Below are 18241 nucleotides of genomic sequence, written 5' to 3' on the forward strand. Positions count from 1 at the left end.
TTTGGGCCCCACTTTTGCTGGGGGCAGCCCTGGAGATGAAGGATCAGCACTGAGAGGAGATGTGCATCTGCATTCTGCACGGACGACTGACACCGAGCTTGTCACTCTGCACACTAAACTGACTGTGCAGTCAGCTTTTTCTCCTCCTCTCTTTGACCACATCTTCTCCTCCACCACCCCGTAGCTCTGAGCAACTCCCCATCCAATCCCCCCATCCCCTCCCCTCAGTGCTGCAGCCCACCCTGCTCCGAGCTTTAATGGTACATGCCATTAGAAAGCCCGAGCTCTGGAAGGGAGGAGGGGAGGGTGGTCTCAATCTCAGCTAAGAGGCTACTTTAGTCCCCCGACATAAGCACATTCACAGATGTCTCTGCACGCGTAGAGGCGTCTCACCCGTCACGACAGAGCGAGCGTGTTCGTGTGTGGAAGCGACCGAGCCTCGGACAGGAGGGGAGCACAGATCCACGGAGAGATACAAAGGAGAGGTGTGAAGACGGAATCCACACATAGATGCCACACTGACGTCTCTGCTCTCACGCGCCTGTTTCGGCTGGTGTGAGCGCGAGACGACGAGAAAGAGAGGGAAGGGAGGCAGATAAATCCTGGGAGTCTGATTCCTTTCTCTGCTTTTGCATCCTCTAATTTTTACTCGCATCATCCGAGGCATGAAGGCGGCTGTCTGCTGGCACGGCAGAAGAAAAGAAGAGGATGCTTTGACTGCTGCCTCTCTGTCAACAAGGGACACGGAGGAAGAAGAAGTGGGGGACAGCACACAGCAGGGACAAAACTAGGATTTCTGCCGCATGCGCTGGGAATAGCAGTCTCACACCGGAGTCTCTGAATGAGGTAAAAATACATCATACTACTTTATTTTTGCGTTTTCTTCAGAGCCTTTTGAGCTGACGGGAGCAGACATGCATCTGTGAGACACTTGGAAGTGGGGCTTATATATCGAGTTTTACGGTATATCGATAAATTTACAATATAGTGTCAGATATCATCGTTTGTATCGATATAGCCCACTTTATCTTGATTTTTTTGAGGATAAAAATAGATACCAGGCCTGATTCTTTGGAAGAAGACTGTTTACATAAAGAACTCTAACAGAAATATGCCCATTGGTGATCTATTTTAGTAAGAAATTATAATAATTTAGTAGCATTTATGTTCTAAAAAAACAACAACAACAATATTGACACCTGTTTGAGACCAAGGCAACAAAAATAGAAGTCCTTAAGACCCAAAATTGGGCAAATGACATTTTTTATTATCAAATATTGCAGGTGCATTCCTGCATTCTGTCTAAATTGCATAAAAAGTGTCTGGAATTGGTGAAAAGAGACCCTTGCTCCCTGCCAGTTCCACCCACTTTTCCAAATGTTGCCAATGTATTTGCAAATTTTAAAGCATGCTCTGTTTCTGTTGGTTTAAAAATGACTTAAAGTTGGACTTTTTGACACCACAGATCAATAAAATAATGGAGATTGATAGCAAATGTGAAACACATGGTGTTCGAAAGTGCAGAAACTGTTGGCTGCTTCAATAAATGTTGCAAATGTAGTTACCCTGCAAATGCATTTGCAAAACAAAAAAAAATGTACCCAATTTAGTATGAAACAGATGTCAATATTGCTCCATTTTTGTAAAATCATATCAAAGTTCATCCTTCTGGTGTCGTGACAGCCATAAAATGTCCACATATTCCCAATCAGCTCAAATGTTGAGATGTGATTCTAGCTCCATATTATCAAGCCCCTTCTGTGAAGCGTGCACACTTGATAGGAATGAGCCCATTTCCATGCTGATCAGGTTTGGAACAGCAGTGGGGAGATTGCCATCTTTGTCCCTGGGTTGCTGTGAACAGCAGCACAGTGGAAGTGAGTGAGGGAGGATCTGTGCATGTTGCATGCTGCAGAGAGAGAGAGGGGGCCTAGAAAGAAGAGTCAGTGATGAAAAGAATTCCCGATAATCCTCATGATGAGCATTTGGGTGCTGAGAGAGCAGAAGGGCACGGGAGATTTTCTCTCCACAAAGCTGCAGCTGCAACACAAGTCTCAGATACAATTACAATTCAGTGTTTTTTTTTTTTTCTAAGAAGGCTAATTTAGAACTCCCTTTCTGAAAATACTGAATAGGATGTTATCAGGTGCACAAAGGTGTGACGAGACTCTCAGCTTGGTTCAAGTGAACTAAATAAGACGAAGCTGATCTCTGGGCTTTACTCTGATAGGGCGGTTGGAGAGAGACAGGAAATAAGGGGAAAGAAAGCAGGGGAGGACATGCACCAAACAGCACCAGGATCAGCATCGAACCTGTGATCAGTGCATTCAGAACTGTAATCTGTGTATGTGACAATTTCGTTGACTATATATATGACTGAAACTGTTGTTGACAACCTTTTTCCAAGAGAACGATTGGACTAAGACAAGCTAAAAATAGATCTTTGCTGATAAAAACTTGGAAAAAAGTAAGTTTAGTCTTTGTCAAAGAGACCATCCCTGATATTTCTCCACTGTTGGTTAATCTGTCAAAACACAACATATCTGAAACTCTTTTGCCTCTCGACTGTAGAAAGCAGAGATCCCAGGTTTGGCAGAGTGCATGGAACACACAAGTTTGATTTGGCACCATTCAGGCAAAGAAAAGACTAAAATGTGAAGACTTGTATGGACTAAAATTGGACTAGAATGTTTTTGAGCTTTGGTTGACCTGGACTAGACTAAAATGAGTAGAAATGACTCAAATGTGACTAAAACTAACACTTCAATTTAGGGATGAAAAATAAAACTAAACTAAAAAATGGCTGCCAAAAGTAACACTGTGTGGGTGCCTGTTTTACCAGCTGAGCAAAAGTGGTGCCCAATTTTCCTCTAGTTTTAAGAAAATGTTGAGAATGAAATACATGATTGTCTTTTATTTAACTGAACTTGCAAACCACTGCAGGTCTATTTTGGAATGCAGTCGTCATGTACTTCATGTCACAGCTTAAATACTGTTGGTGTCTTGGCTAGACATAACACGAACTTTGCATTTTAACAGTGCTTCAAATCACAACACATCCCTTTATTTTTAATTAAGACTGTCAAGATTAATCGTATTAACTTGGGCCCCATCCACAAGGAGATGAAAATGATATATTGCCGTTTCGTTATGAAAAAGTTTTCTGTAAAGACAGAATCGTTTCAGGAAATATCCGTGTAAGCACAGAACCACTGAAATTATGCCGTATGTTTACATGTTGCTGTATCGCTGCCACGAAAATGCACCGAAAGAGAGAAGAAGAGCACAGAAAACTGACACAAACTTTCTTCTAGTTGCCCTTCTGGTTGTTCGCTTTGGATTTAAGAACATATGGTATATGTGTTTTGCGGTAGTGGTGAAGGAGCATCAGATTTTGCAGTAAAAGCCATAACAAGCTCAGTAGCTTCTGCAGCACGAACACAACCCTGTAACCCACCGTTGTTGTTTTGGCCGTACCCGCGCAGTTGTCTTGAGAAAGCTACGCTATGTGTGGCGTAATCATTTCCAGAAAGATGCGGTTGGCCGTCCACATGGAGATCAAACTGTATCTGTTAACAGATTCGTGCATTCTGGGGCCTGTTTCAAAAAGTATCGTTTACAGTCACCCAAATGCTGTTTCCGTTTGGATGAAATGCAGATACGACAAAAAACTTTTGCATATACGCCTGAATTTGTCTCTGTGTGGACAGGGCCTTGATTTACTCTGGAAGTCAGATGCAGATTCCCACTGGAGTTCAGGGTGAAATTACACCCAAGTTGAATGTGTTCCAGTCAAGGTTACACACAGTTAAATGATTACATGCAAATATCAAATCAGCTGAAGTGAGATTTACGAGTGTGTTAAACTATTAACCTATATATATTTTATAAATACAGGCTTGAAATCCCAGTCTATAATGCTCTTTAAACTAAATGAACTACCCGCTACTGTAGCTTCAGTTAATTGTCGCCTTCCTGCTTGACCTTTCCCCTGGCACTTCACTTGACTTTAACTATGAGAAGCTTAGCAGTTAGCGTGTATTAGGACCAGCACAGTAGGACTGTTTTTAGGTAATTAAAGGACATAAAGTAATGTGTAGACTGTCAAGGGTTGAACTCATGTAGAATTACCCAATTGAAGTGAAAGATGCCACATATCGAAGCACGATATTAATCATCAAAGAGGAACCAAGGCTGTTGGAGCTAGCTGCTAATGTTAGCCACGCTGAACAGTGTATACCATGCTCACGTCACATGAGCTAACACAATGACCCTGTGATGTTTTTGACTGTTTTCTAAGTATTTTCGTCTTTTTAGACCAGTGCTCTCAACTGATCTGGCCTCAGGACCTCCCAACAGCTCCTGACTGAGCAATTGCAACCCAAGTTTCCTAAAATTTTAAACTAATTAAATTTACTTAATGATGAAAGTTTGTATCTCATTTGGAATTTACTGAGACCAAAGGAAGAGACCGGACAAGCATGTCATCAAGCATGCACAGGTTGTATTTTTCTTCCTATCATAAGGTGTCAATTTGGGATGTTTTCTGGAAATTCTGAGAAACAAAACCATTTAAGCATTTAAGAAAGAAATCCAGTTCTGTGTTCCTGACAAAAAAATATATAAATAAAATGAATGAATGTGTTTTGGCTTTGGTCCTCCATAGGTCATGGACTTTAAGATGCATTTTTTCTCCGCAGACACCTTGGCAACCCACTGAAAACAGCTCCACAACCCACTTCTGGGTCCCGACCTACCAGTTGAGAATTACTGCTTTTAGACTGCTGGGTTTTGGCATTTAGCCAAATGGGGAAACAGACACCAAGAAACATCTGCAGTTCAGGTTGCTACTAGTTGGTAACTCAGGCTACTGAAGGTGCTCTGAGTTTCTGAGTTCAGGGTGCATTTGTGATGACGTATCTAACTGGCAACTCCAAATTTTCAGGTTCTGGGTTAACTGGAAATGCACTGTATGATCCACAATTACATTTATTTTTCAAACTGTGATTAATCACATGCTTTATTGTCCCATTTGGCACACTTTGGCTAAGCCTCTGCTGCCACACTGATGTAAATAAGTCCACCACTGCTCCTTAATGTCTCATTTCACTTTTAAAACTCACACACAGCTCAGTGGACAAGCCAAAGTTGTCTGTGCTTTGAGTTATCATTTACCTCTTTACTGCTCCCTAATTTCATTTTCGAACAAGTTTGTTTTTCTTTTTCATAATCTTCAATCTGCCTTTAAAAGCGGGAAGTCTGGAAGTCAGTTACCATTAGTTTAAGATGACAGAATCATTAGAAATGACCCCAAAACAGTTGTAAATGTGAAATAGTGGAATTTAAAATGCAATGATTAACTACAGAAATTCTGAGAGTAGTTGCAGTTAAAGGTTGTGGTTGTTTGAAAACCCTAATCTCAGTACATCTGCGTCTCTGTCCTGAAATCGCCAGACAGAGAAATCTCCTGATGTTTCAGTCACCTGATGATTCAGTCTTGCACGATCTCACGGCATGAGATCCCATCACATTGCTTTGGTGAACCCAAAAAATCCTGTGGAAAAATAAAAGATGTGGTGATGGAGTGGTGGGGGAACAAAATGCAGTGCTTGTTTCTGAAGTCTGACAGAACACTTTCAGTAGTGACCCCAGGGAGCCTTACACTACCTTCTAGACAGAAAATAACAACTTGTCCAAAGAAGCTTACAAAAAAGGAGCATAGCCTTGAGAAAAGGAAAGCTTGAGTCGAAGTTAAGTGGGCTATACGTTCTCATTTCTGACACCTGCTTAAACTCTGGCTTCAGGTGAAAAGATGCAGGAGAAGTGCTTGTTTTCCTGACACACAGCACAGGTGCTGCAGCAACTCGGAGCTCTCGTTCTGGAGAGGAAAAACAACAGTGCTTTGTCTCAGAGCGTGCTCCATTTCTGTTCACTAGTGACACATTGTTGGCATGTTTTTTTCTATTTTGACCTTTTTTGTGCAAGGTTTAAAGAGAAATATTCCTCCTTGTGTGCCTATGTGAAACTTGCATTGGCAATAATGTAGCGCAGCAGGTTCAGCGCCTCTCAGTAGTGTCTGTGGAGCGTCTTGCACGGCGTGGTTACATGAATTCTGGGCTCCAGTCTGAAGGCCTTACTCATGTGTCGGGATACATCATGCTCCCTGGAAGTTCTGACTGGTCCAGTCATGGCACACTGACACCCAACATGACATCAGGCATATTGGAAAAATATGCTGCCTCTTAAGCTCATATAGCTCTGCTGTCTGGATGATGTTAAAGACAGTGTCTCATGCCAAAACATGAATCTTTTTTTTCTTATTACGATTAGGAAAATAATAACCAGATCTTTACCTGTAATAATTGCATTTGTTTAATTGTAGTCCAAACGGCTTCATATATTAACCTATGAGTTAAAAGTAAGACAGGACCATTGTAGACTATAGGTCACATATTATGAAAAATACACTTTTTCAGCCTCTTCTAGCATAAATATGTGCCACTGGCCTGTCCAAAATCCCCACAAGAATCAGAAAAATCAATTCCCTCCCCTCCTCTCTTTCTCCACTTTTCAGAAAATGTGTGCCAAAGCAGGCCGTTCTCAAATTTTCCCCTCATGATGTCATGTGGGGAGTAAGCCCCACCCCCAGGTCCAGTTGGCCCGCCTCGCTTGGAAGAAGGTTCCTCTCACATCCAGAGCCACATCCACTTCCTGAGAGGGGCGGAGTCAGACAGCTCATTAAAGGGGGGGCTGAGTAATTGCATGTTCTACTGTGCATGTGTAGGTTCTCTCCGGGTCTCCGTCTCCCACCACCAAAGACATGCTTATTAGGTTAACTGGATTCTAAATTGGCCGCAGGTGTGAATGTGAGCGTATCTGTCAGTCCTGCGATTGACTAGCGACCAGTCCAGCATGTACCCCACCCTTTCACCCAATGACAGCTGGGGTAGGCTCCAGCCCTCCCGTGACCCTCCAACGGGATGGATGGACAAACACAAGAGAGACAGGGAATTCAACATCAATCATTCTTTATACCAAGGATGTTCTAATCAAGGGATATAAAAGCTTTCAGGTGTTGTCAGGTCTTCAGTCCGCCACAGCGTCTAAAAGCAGCCTCATCCTAACATTCATTAAAAACTTTAATGCCCGCTCCTTTTTACAACTGGGGTTTTCACGATTCATTGGCTGTGTTTAACAACACGGAGGAAGAACCGGGTGATTATGTGGTCCATCAGTAGTAGATTGTAGTTTTTACACAGCAGATATGTCACATCTGTAACATCCTCTTTTTGAACTTCCTAATCACAGGGGACCCTTGCTCTTTTACATCTCTCCTTGAACCTGTGATATTATACACTGAGATCAGTAAAAGTGGATAGGAAACACTCCAAAAATAATAATCCTAGAAACCTGGGTTTTAGGTCATTAAATTACATGTACATTTTCCATGTACTTTTATTACATTAGTTCAAGGTAAAATACTACGTTAAAGTAAAGCTTAAAACCTTGTAGAGAGAGCTTGAAATAATGAAGTAGCTCAGGTCTTATTTCATTGAATTAGAGTTATGCAAACTTGTGCATAAAGGTTAACTCATTGAGTGCCAGTCCTTTTATAAAATGGAAAGTGGCATGTGCTGGTGTTTCTGGCCATTTTGAGTCATCTTTCAAGACCCACAGAATATTTTGTACTATGACTCTGAAAACACCAAATAGCTCAAATGAAAGAACAAACTATTTCATCATGGAAAAAAACATTTGTTTGCAGCTTGTTTCATTCTTGATTTATCTGAAGTTGAATAGAGGTTAGTTTCACCAAAAGACCACGTTTTTTCTAGAAAGCGGAGAAAAATGCGTTTTTGTGAAAGAGAGTCTGTCAAGCAAAACAGTGATTTAAATGTTATAATTTTGCCTTCAATGACATAAAAGACATCTGAAAAATGTATTACAAATGTTATTTTATTGTAAAATAAATACAAAGTACAACACAACAGCCTACAACTGGATGGTCTGTACAACCCCTGATACGCCCACGTCCTCTCCTGCTTGTGTGTCCCCTGGCACTGCCTGTAAATTTTAGAATATAATATAAAATATGTTACATAGATTATATATGTAATATATAACGTTAACTTACCTCCATCGCTCTGGGACGGAGATCAAGATCCGCTCCGTTCACTCGGCAGCCATTCCTCAGAGTCTGGGTCGGAAAAGTCCATCTCTGAAGTGTCGTCGCTGTGTGTATCAAGCTGGCTTTTTCTCCGACGCATGGGGGAGACCTCGCAGCATTCTTTAGCCTCTTGGCCAGCCGAGGCAGATGAATGGCTGCACTGATTTCTGTCGGTTTCGTGAATGACTCTTCTGTGTTCTGACTATGTATCCCAGAAGCACCAAAATTACTCACAGGGGGCGTGAGAGCACCCCCTTGTGCCAGCCGCCGAAAAAACACTTTGACGTATATATACGTCAATGGCACTCAATGAGTTAAGTGTTAATTTAATTACTTAATGTAAACTTAAGTTGATCTTTCACATAACCTAATTTGAATACACATTAAATAAGGTTTGTCTTCGCTGAGCAAGATCTTCTAGTTAGCTGTTTTTATACAGAGATTCCGCAATAAAGGTGGAAAGGAATACCTGTCTCTGTTCTGCAACGAGCAATTCACACAAAGGTGTAACAGAGCTGTGCACGCCCGAGATTACACACACACGCCGGCGTCCTGTAATCAGATGGCAGCCGCTGCCTGAGCTGCTGCTTTCAATGAAACTTGAAACTCTGGATTTCTCGGTTCAAAACTTTGTATTTTCTAAATAAAATACAGGGAAAATAACATGAACATTCATTTTGATCGATTAGATCCAATAGACTTTTTTTCCTCCATGTTTCTGAGTTGGAGGTCCGACTTTAAGCCGTGTCACAGCGCACTAGTTACGTCGGAGGTAGGAAACTTCAGAGTACTGAGCTCCCTTGAACACATCATGGAACTTTTCAGACGCTGCTGTGAGCAGAGATGTGTCTGCTCTCTCCTCTCCTGTACAGAGCGTGATCAGCTCTCTAACCTCGCAGTCTCTCCATTTAATCCACATTATTCTTTGTTTTATCCCCCTGTTGTTTTCTCTGATGAAATACCGCTCGATTAGACTGCGCTGGTTTTTAAATCTCCCGTTTATGGAGACAGCAGCGCACACTTGCCGTTGCAGACTGCCCTGACATCCTTTCACACTCGTTGCAGAAAAGTCTGTTGCGGCTCGGATACTGCCTCTTGATCCGGATCAGAGGTGGGGCGAGATCGACCCCCCATTGCGGTACGGTCGCTGTCATACAGAACGGCGTTGCGGACTGAAGGCGTAACAGACACGGAAGCAAGAGAGGCAGTGTGAAAGTAGCTGTCGTGAGGTGACAGCACCACTACCCCCTGCACCACTGTGGCCCTTATATCATTTCTCTGTAACTGTCTTATTTGAGTTTGCTGCTGTGTATCTTGGCCAGGACACTCATGAAAAGAGATTTAATCTCTCTGAGTTTTTCTCCTGGTTAAATAAAGGTTGATTAAAAAAAGTAGAATAAATGTGTTTCTGTTTATTTTGTCTCAAGCAAGTCTTCTACATGAGTACTAATACTTTATTATCCTTTCTTATCAAGCGTGAACACTGCCTTCAAAACTTTAAATGAGTGTTTTTTCATTGCATTGCATCAGTCCAGTCGTGATGTTACCTGTGCTTTCACACATGTGAACAGACGCCTTTCAGTCAAAGTTAGAGCAAACCCATATATTTACACTGGGTTTAGTTATTATTGTTGAATAACATTTAATTTGATGTCATTTAGTTGCACTTTACCCAAAAATAAAAGCTAAATATATATTAAGTTAAGCTAAAAAGATTAAATCACATTTGATTTGACAGAATTTAGTTAAATTTTACCCTAAAATAAAGCTTCATTATTATTAAGACCTAGAGTCATTTTTTGGGGTTAAGGGCTAAGGGAGGATATTTTAACCTTTTAAATGGACTCACTAATCTTGCAAAGCAGATGGATTTGCCGGTTTAATGTTGTTTTACTGGCAAATCCATCTTGCAGCGCTCCAATCTGAACCGTTTGGGCCGGTTAGAAAGTGACAGGACCAATCAGCGTCGAGCGACAGTTTCAGGTGCAGCAGAGTCGTGACATAAGCAACAAGAGGCCGCTGGCTGCTAAAGCGCCAGTTTTATCAGAACTTGACATTTTTTTGTTAAAGGAGACATATTTTAATCTCGTTTGCAGGGTTTATGGAAAGACGCTCTTGATAAAATGAAATCGGTATGTTTCAGAAAGGATCCTCAACATTGTAGCATTGTATGAAAGTGTTAAAATATGACTTAGTATAATATATCTCCTTTAAAAGAACAAAGAACAGCAGTGAGTTGTTTTCTTTTCAAAAACAACAAAAGTCATGTAATGACATGTCTACAGCCCCCATAGTTCACGTTATTCCTCGGCTACAGCATGTGTTTTGTTGCTTTTCAAGCCTCTGCCCTTTCCCAGATGCTTGGTATTGAAGGTTTGCTGGATGGATGAGTGAAACAAATCCATCTGGTGTGTCAGGTTATGGACCCACTGCATATAAGAAAAAGGACTAATGAAAGAAAGACCAGTGCGCCTCATTCACCACAGTCTTCCTGCACTGTAAGACCGAGCCGTAGAAGGCTGCTAAAAAATAAGCTGTATTAACTTAAAAAGCCAAAACATATATTTTTGCTTGATTTTTCTCTGTTGATTGAACACATCTTTAGTTTTAAGTAACCAGTGCTCAATCGTTCTGTTTTTTCATTGTTCCCAGAATGCCTTTGGGTGTTGGACACTTTTGCACCATGAGTAAAGTTACCGTCTCGGTTAGAGAAGTCCTAACTGTGGGGAGCAAATGTAATAACCAGTGGATGGAACACTGAACATGATGGAAGAGGACTTCCTGGTTCAGTGTGCAGTCAGTGTCAGTCGTCGTCCCCTAATCACTTAAAGTACTTTAACATGTTTATTTGAGTTAAACATAATTTTTAAGTGTAGAAACATTACTGCAGAGCAGTTTAAGTTATCAAAGTCAAGTTAACCCAACATAAATGTATGAATAATGACAACTCAGAAAGTCAATTTCCATTAAAAACTCTGGTACTAGCAGTTTAAAACAATGTGTACAGTTTCAACTTCTTAAAGTTGCTCTTTAGAAAGTTCCAAAGAAAAACCTCTGCTGGGTTCATGTTTTTGTTCTCACCTGTGTTCTTAAATCAATGAATGTTGCAGACACCAAGCAGGATTATAAAGGAGAAAGACATTGTAGTTAGTTGCCAACTTAATAAATTTGCTATTTAACCCTCTGAGGTCAAGCACTCGCCTGTGCGTTTTCGCCTTGTTTTTATTTGTGATTTTATATCATTGAAATGCGTTTCAAACACTTCCCTGAACTGGAGAATCTCATCTTTCACGTTCCCCCCACCTGCCATCCCAACCTCTGAACAAATACTGAGAAGCAGTGACAAGGATGACACCGCTTCATTTTAGTGAAAATAGAATAACAGACAACATTTATGCTCAAAAACGATATGATGAAATTTAACTTTAGACATTTTCTGCTCTTACCTATTATTTTATTCACTACTTTTGTGAAGCCAAGACTTTGGTGAAAGTATTTCAAGCACCAAAACAAGTCATTCACATGAGTGAAGCTGTGTTTTCACTAGAGATTCAGAAATTTTTTAAAGATTAGATTTCAAATAATCAGCATTTGGGCTAAAATACCTCTTTACACAGTCTTCTAAGGCCTCAGCGTGCATAAAGCTGAGATTGTCCTGGAAATTTTGATATAAAACACTTGTGTATTGTGTTATTTGCAAGTACCTTAAAGTGGTGAATGAAAAAACTGTGTAAAAATCAAGGAAATATTATATGAGAAGAAAATAATACACACAAGGAAGTGCAAATGGTTAAATCTAGATTGAATAATTTTATGAAAACAAATAAGAGACATAACCATAACGTTTTTTTTTTTTCAAAATAATTATGACTTTATAGATTTATTTTGAAAGCTGATGCTAGTGATGGCACACTATTCAAATACATCTAAGATACTATGTGTAACGTTCACTTTTTACTGTTTTAAATAAGTGTTTAATGGAAATGTCTTACTAAAATGTGAAGTTTATATTCATAATTCATCATTTTGCAGTTTAGATCAAACACTGCATAAAAGTTAACCATATTTAATGATGTATTTGTACGTTTCTAATTATATAAAAGTCCTGAAATAATAAAAAATGTTGCACAATATAATTTAAGATATTACAGTCTGTCTTAATCTAGCATATCTGAGTGCTGATAAGTGCAAAATATAATATTTTAATCTGTCATATCAGCTCTCAAATTTGCTTAAGAGTCCTTTTGGAAAGTCCTTAAACTTATTGTACAAATAATAAAACTGTAGAAGATGCAAGAACAATCTTAAAAGCTGCATACATTTTGGTGAATGAGGATCTGTAATGTCATCATTTTTCTACCAGGATTAAGTCATTAAATAGCTATATAGTTGATTCCACTGGGTGTTATTGCACTGTTAGTATTTTTATAATTATGGAAACGAACCCACACGTGTGTTTACTGCACAGCTGTGTTTCTCCTGATCCTCAGTGGGAAACTCAACAAACATATACAGACATACGTCTCTGTGCTGCCTTCTCTGAACGTACCCTCATCTGTTCCACAGTTTACATGCCGACAGAAACACCTGGCGCCTGTTTCTCAGCTCGTACACTCCACTTACATGAGATGAAGCCACGCGTGTTCACAGCTGTTTCACACGCGGGTGTTAGCGTGCTCCTCTACTGCTGCCCTCTCTGACCACGTGTATATTTAGTCACCGCTCACTTTAGCAGCGTCAGCAAATAGCAACAAGCATTCATTTATGGACGCTTGTCATTTCACTCTGTACGAGGTCGTCCCCTACCCTTGGCTGCACGATACGCAGAGGCTGCAAATGCACACAGTGAGGGGGCTGCAGGTCCACCACATATAGCTTACGTTATAGAACATAATAAAACAGTAAACCCTTTGGCACCACATTACAACAGGACAGTAGTTAATATCACTGCAAAAACCTGAAATAACTCTGTTCCAAAATTTATATCACAGTTTTATATCAGCAGTTAGGCTGCTTAAAAATATCAGCTTTTTATAGCAGAAATATCAGCTTTTTATAGCAGAAATAAATGTTTTACTATTTAAATAAAAGAAACAATAATACAAGAAAACCTTCAGATTCTGAAAGAGGTTTACATCATTCTGTCTGCAGAGAGGTTTTGCAAAGAGCAGGAACTCAATGTTCTCCCATAAAAATACACTTTTATGTCTATGAATTTGTGTTTGGAATTTCAAATATCCACTTTGAATGTGTAGTATTGAAGATCATTTGTCACAAAGGTGACAAGTAGAGACACTTTGCTCTCATCTACCCATCTTTGCTGCAAACCTCTTCAAAACTGAACTCCAGAAGTTTTTTTTTAATGTCAGCTGACCACTCTTTTCTTTTCATGGATGTACTTCACATAATGAGGGAGAAAAGCTGTTAAAAGTAGGATTCCTTGCCAGTAGTTGACTTGATTATTAAACACCTGGTGCCTTGGTAGTAGGCACCAGAAATCTCTTAACCAAATCCTTCATATTTCTAATCAGTTCAGGCCCGAGTAGCCACTGCAGCTCCAGTTAAAGGTAACTGCCATGGTGCTATAATACTCTTCATCCTAATGTAAACAACACAGAACTGACAGCACTGATAGCATCTCGGAGGAAAAACCTGAAAATGGAGATAAAGTATAAAGGCTGTGTCAGGTTAAAACCTCATAGAAGCACTGAGTGACAACATTCAGCACAGAAATGTGATGTTAATCTACAAAGCGGGATGAGTGCTAGTGGTGCTAAAATTAGCCACTCTCTGCAAACCAACTTCAAATGTTTACCCACTGGCATTGTGATCCCTTATCACAGGGGTCATCAGCTACATTTATACAAGGGCCAGGTTTTCCTTGATGGATGGATAGAGAGACATTTTGGTCCAATTAACATCCTTAAAAAAAGACTTTATTTTATCATTCTTAGATTGTCATGTTTTTAACTTCCTACACCATAGCCAGCCATGGAACAATTAAATCAGACTTCTAAATCTCTAATCAGAATAAGTTCAATCAGACTGAGAAATAATGCTCATGTAACCGCTGCTAGTGTATCCCTAAAGCTCCGTGTCCCTAGCTAGCAAGTAGAGTGATGGAGTTTTGTGTGTGTGTTAATTGTATGTAGGTAAATGTGTGTTCTCTGAGAAGTGGTTTGAGTAAAGGCTGTTGCAGCTGAGGCTGGGGCCAATGTTAACATTTTACAGGATTTTGCAAACAAGAGGCAGCCTGATGCTAACAAAGATACTGATAAAGTTAGCACTGCTAGCATCTCAAAGCAAGCTTTACCTGCAATCTGTGCACGAATACTTCCTGCATTTACTTGACTATGTTGTCACATTTTTATCTCACAATCTGCCAAAGCATGCATAGTTGTCACCAATGCAACTGGTTAGAACGTGAAGATGCAATGGGATCTTAAATTGTGTAAAGAAGGTCTAGAAAGAGGCATGGAGGGAGGAACTTGGGGGACAGATCGCAGAGCTGATTGAGAATAGTTGTGGTCTATCACAGGTTAGCAGCATAAACATCAGTTAGCTACAGCAGCAGAATGATAGCTTCCAGCAGCCGTTCCCACTTGCACATGACTGTCTTGTCTTATAAGATTATTTTATGGGCTTTTTACCTTAATTAAGATAAGACTGCTGAAGAGAGGCAGGAAATATTGGGGGAGAGAGAGGGGGGTATGATATTTCAGCATATTAATTCTACATACTGTAACTTAAAGGCAAAGAAATTCACCATAAATTCAACGTTAGGACAAGAATTACTGTTAATCTACATTTTAACAGCTGTTACGGACAGTGTTGTACTATTCTCAAACTATAGCGTATGCCTTTTTACTGCAGTGTGGCGCAGTATGACCTTTCCTCGGTTTGAATATAAAAAAGGGAACAATTTAAACAAATGTCACCAACATCTACATATTCATGCATGCATGTACAGCACAGGAATGCTGGTATAGATAATCTTGTAGGAACACAGGTGTTGCATGTCCTCGTGGAGTAAACATGTTCATCAGCGATCGCTCAGCAGCATTTCACACATCATTGCACAGAGTAATAATGTCTGTGGGACCCGACAAGACGAAGGGATTAGACTTTACACAAATGTGCACAAAGACTGCAGAGGTTTGGAAACAGTGGGCAGCGTGTGGGTGCATTTAAAGTATGACTACAAACACTGAAAGCTCACACATGCAGGTTTTTAAACCCCAAATCACCACGAGGAAAATCTCATCTATGTTTGATGTCTACTCAGAACATGCTGTAGGTTTCTCTTTGAAGGTAAAGAGGCTTCTCTGCAGATTCAGTCATGGAGCTGTCCAGCCTCAGGCAACACAGGGGCAAAGAAGGAGAATGAAATTCTCCTTTAACACATACAATGGATATATTTTATAGCTGAACAACTGATAGTATGAAGTGTATAGTCCAGTATTTGTTAAATATAACTGAAGGAGATCATTTGTGCACACATATGCACAAACTGACTCACATCTTCACTCTTCTCATGACCTTCTTCAACCTGAGTTTTATCCACCAACTAGCTCCACCATTCAACACCTGCCTGTTGAGCTCAGATGACTTACAGGAGTGGCACATACCTAACTTCTAATTTTGCCTTGTTGGTCTGATTGGCCCACAATAAATGTGACATACAGAAGGTTCGTCCAATCATGTTCTAAGAATTCTATGTAAAATCCTGCCCTTCTCAAACACGTTGTAATGAGAGTTCCCAAGATGGATGTGAAATATATCCATCCTCTTGGGGGTTGCTAGATGCTTAGAGGGGTGTCGCCAGATGCCTTAAAAAAAGAAAAATATTTTTTAAACATTCTCAACTCACAACCCATTTTTGTCCATTTCAAACTCCACCACTTTTTTCTGCCTGTTTGTGCCCCTGATAAACCACTTCTTGCCACGTTCCACCTATTGTTGCCTCTCCTGAACCATTACCACCATTATTAACCCCTTTTTAACACTTTTTGCATCAATTTTTGCCCATTTTAACCACATTTCATTGTTTATTATGCCCATTTTTGCCCATTTAACCCATATCTTTCAATTTCTGCCTATTTTTCTGCCTCTGTCAACCCATTTTTGCCACTTTTTAATCCCATCTTGCATGTGTTTGTGCCTGTTTTGCCCCTTAAACCCATTTTTGCCTTTTTTGCTTATTTTTCCCACTTTTATCTCATGTTTTCTAGTTTAAACCACTTTTCCCCACTTTTAAATCCAATTTCACCAAATTTTCCACCAATTTTCACCACTTTAAACCTATTTCTGCCACATTTTAATCCCACTTTTTTTTTCCTGTTTTTGTCACTTTTATTTTTTTTTTTTAATTTGCCATTTTTTGCTTATTTTTCCACCACTTTTATTTGTTTTTTTTTGCCATTTCTAACCTATTTCTGCTACTTTTAGAATCCCTTTTCACCACCTTTTATGGGCCATTTTAAAACCATTCTAATTCTGTTTTTAAGAAAAGGGATTTACATTATTAAGATGCCTATATTGTGCAGCACAACTGACTAAAATTTATTTTTTGCTTTGACTAGAGTGAATATTATTCAAATTAAATATAAAATATTGTTATCACAGCTTATGGGCAGCCTTGTCTGCACATGACTGTTCTTGAATGTGCATGGCTGTGTTCAACCACCTTCAAGTACAGTGAGGTCCCCGGTCTCTGGCACCTTTATTTTGGGGGTGGCAGGCTGAAAGGGTTGAGAACCCCTGGCCTTAAACAGGAAGCAGGGCTAGAAGCTGTGACAGAGAGCAGATCAGAGACCTGCAGCATGCAGAAAGGAGTTTGACTTATTTTAAGTGCAGTTGATCAAATCCTGATACCTTCCTGCATGTTTGTGTAGATGTGTTTTAAGTTTTAATTTTGCCACATTAAGTTCATTTTGGGCATTGTAATAAATGCATATTGGTTCCAAATATTGGTTATCAGTCTGTTGAACTATTGATAATCGGTATCAGCCATGATAAAACAATGTAGGTTGACCCCTGCTAACGCCTAATTAGTGCATCAAAAAGCATTTATATCTCAGTTTATAAGTGGCATTTAGATAAGTTAATAATGCTTAATGGATGAAGTGTTACCATAACCTTTCATCTCTCTGCATCACTGCTTTGTTTGTAACTATCAGCATTCACTTTGATCGCCCACTGCTCCTCTCTCTCCCTGCAATTGTCTGACCAATGAGACTTTGATTTCTCAAGAGCTCAGTAACCAACTGATCGACCAACCAGCTGGAGGACGCTCACATGCTGACAGCCGCTGCTACGTAGACTCAACCATCGAGAAACTGAAACAATTAAGACGCTCAAACTGCTGAGCTACTTTGTGCTTTCTTCATCATTATAATCATGTGTAAAGAAAGCTGAACAGGGATAAGTGTTTCAAACCTCTGTTTCTAAAAACAAAGCGCAGAGATGTCAGGGGCCACATATCCTCAGATAAATGTTAATATTTATGAATACTGACAGTGTGAGTTTCACCAGTGTTTCTCAGAGCTACGCTCTGCTTTTGCTTGAAGCAATCATAGTGAGTGATGAAATAAATGTTTTGAAACATTTTTTACTTAATAAAGAAACAGGCATAACAACAGTATATATACTGTTATTTAACAAATCTAAGCACTCATCACCTCCTAGTTACATTTAAATAAAGGTTTACATGTCTATAGGCAAATAATAGTTTAAAGAAATAAACTACATATGGACGGTTCAGTTGTCATATCAGTTCTAATGCCACAAATTAGGATTATTTTAAATCTTATACCATTTTACTGCACAGAAGTCCACAACTTTATTGATATGATATTTCCATATGGATCTACCTTATTATAAAATACTTGTTCTGATGATATGGTGGGGCTATTTAAGTTTACTTGAACCTAATAAGGAGGCTGGGGGTCTTTCCCCAGCAATTATTGGTCAACCAGACTCTGTTTATATGAAAGTCTGTGCACTCTGGGTATTTATATTCTTCATACTTGTCTTAATTATTGAATTAATTTTGGATGTATACCTCACATTTGA

General features: G+C 39.7%; 1 protein-coding gene across 4 annotated transcripts in view; it reads left to right on the plus strand.

Annotated features, from left to right (window-relative positions):
• Positions 1-381: 381 nt before the first annotated feature.
• The window catches only part of b3gat1a (beta-1,3-glucuronyltransferase 1 (glucuronosyltransferase P) a), a 199659-nt gene continuing 181799 nt past the window's right edge, over positions 382-18241 (plus strand). For all 4 annotated transcript variants that reach the window (XM_041813679.1, XM_041813705.1, XM_041813715.1 and 1 more), the window contains exon 1: positions 382-846. The gene's annotated coding sequence lies outside the window, so the exon portion shown is untranslated. The remainder of the gene's footprint in view (positions 847-18241) is intronic.

This window comes from Cheilinus undulatus, linkage group 2, assembly GCF_018320785.1.
Source record: "Cheilinus undulatus linkage group 2, ASM1832078v1, whole genome shotgun sequence".
In the NCBI taxonomy this organism is placed as follows: Eukaryota; Metazoa; Chordata; class Actinopteri; order Labriformes; family Labridae; genus Cheilinus; species Cheilinus undulatus.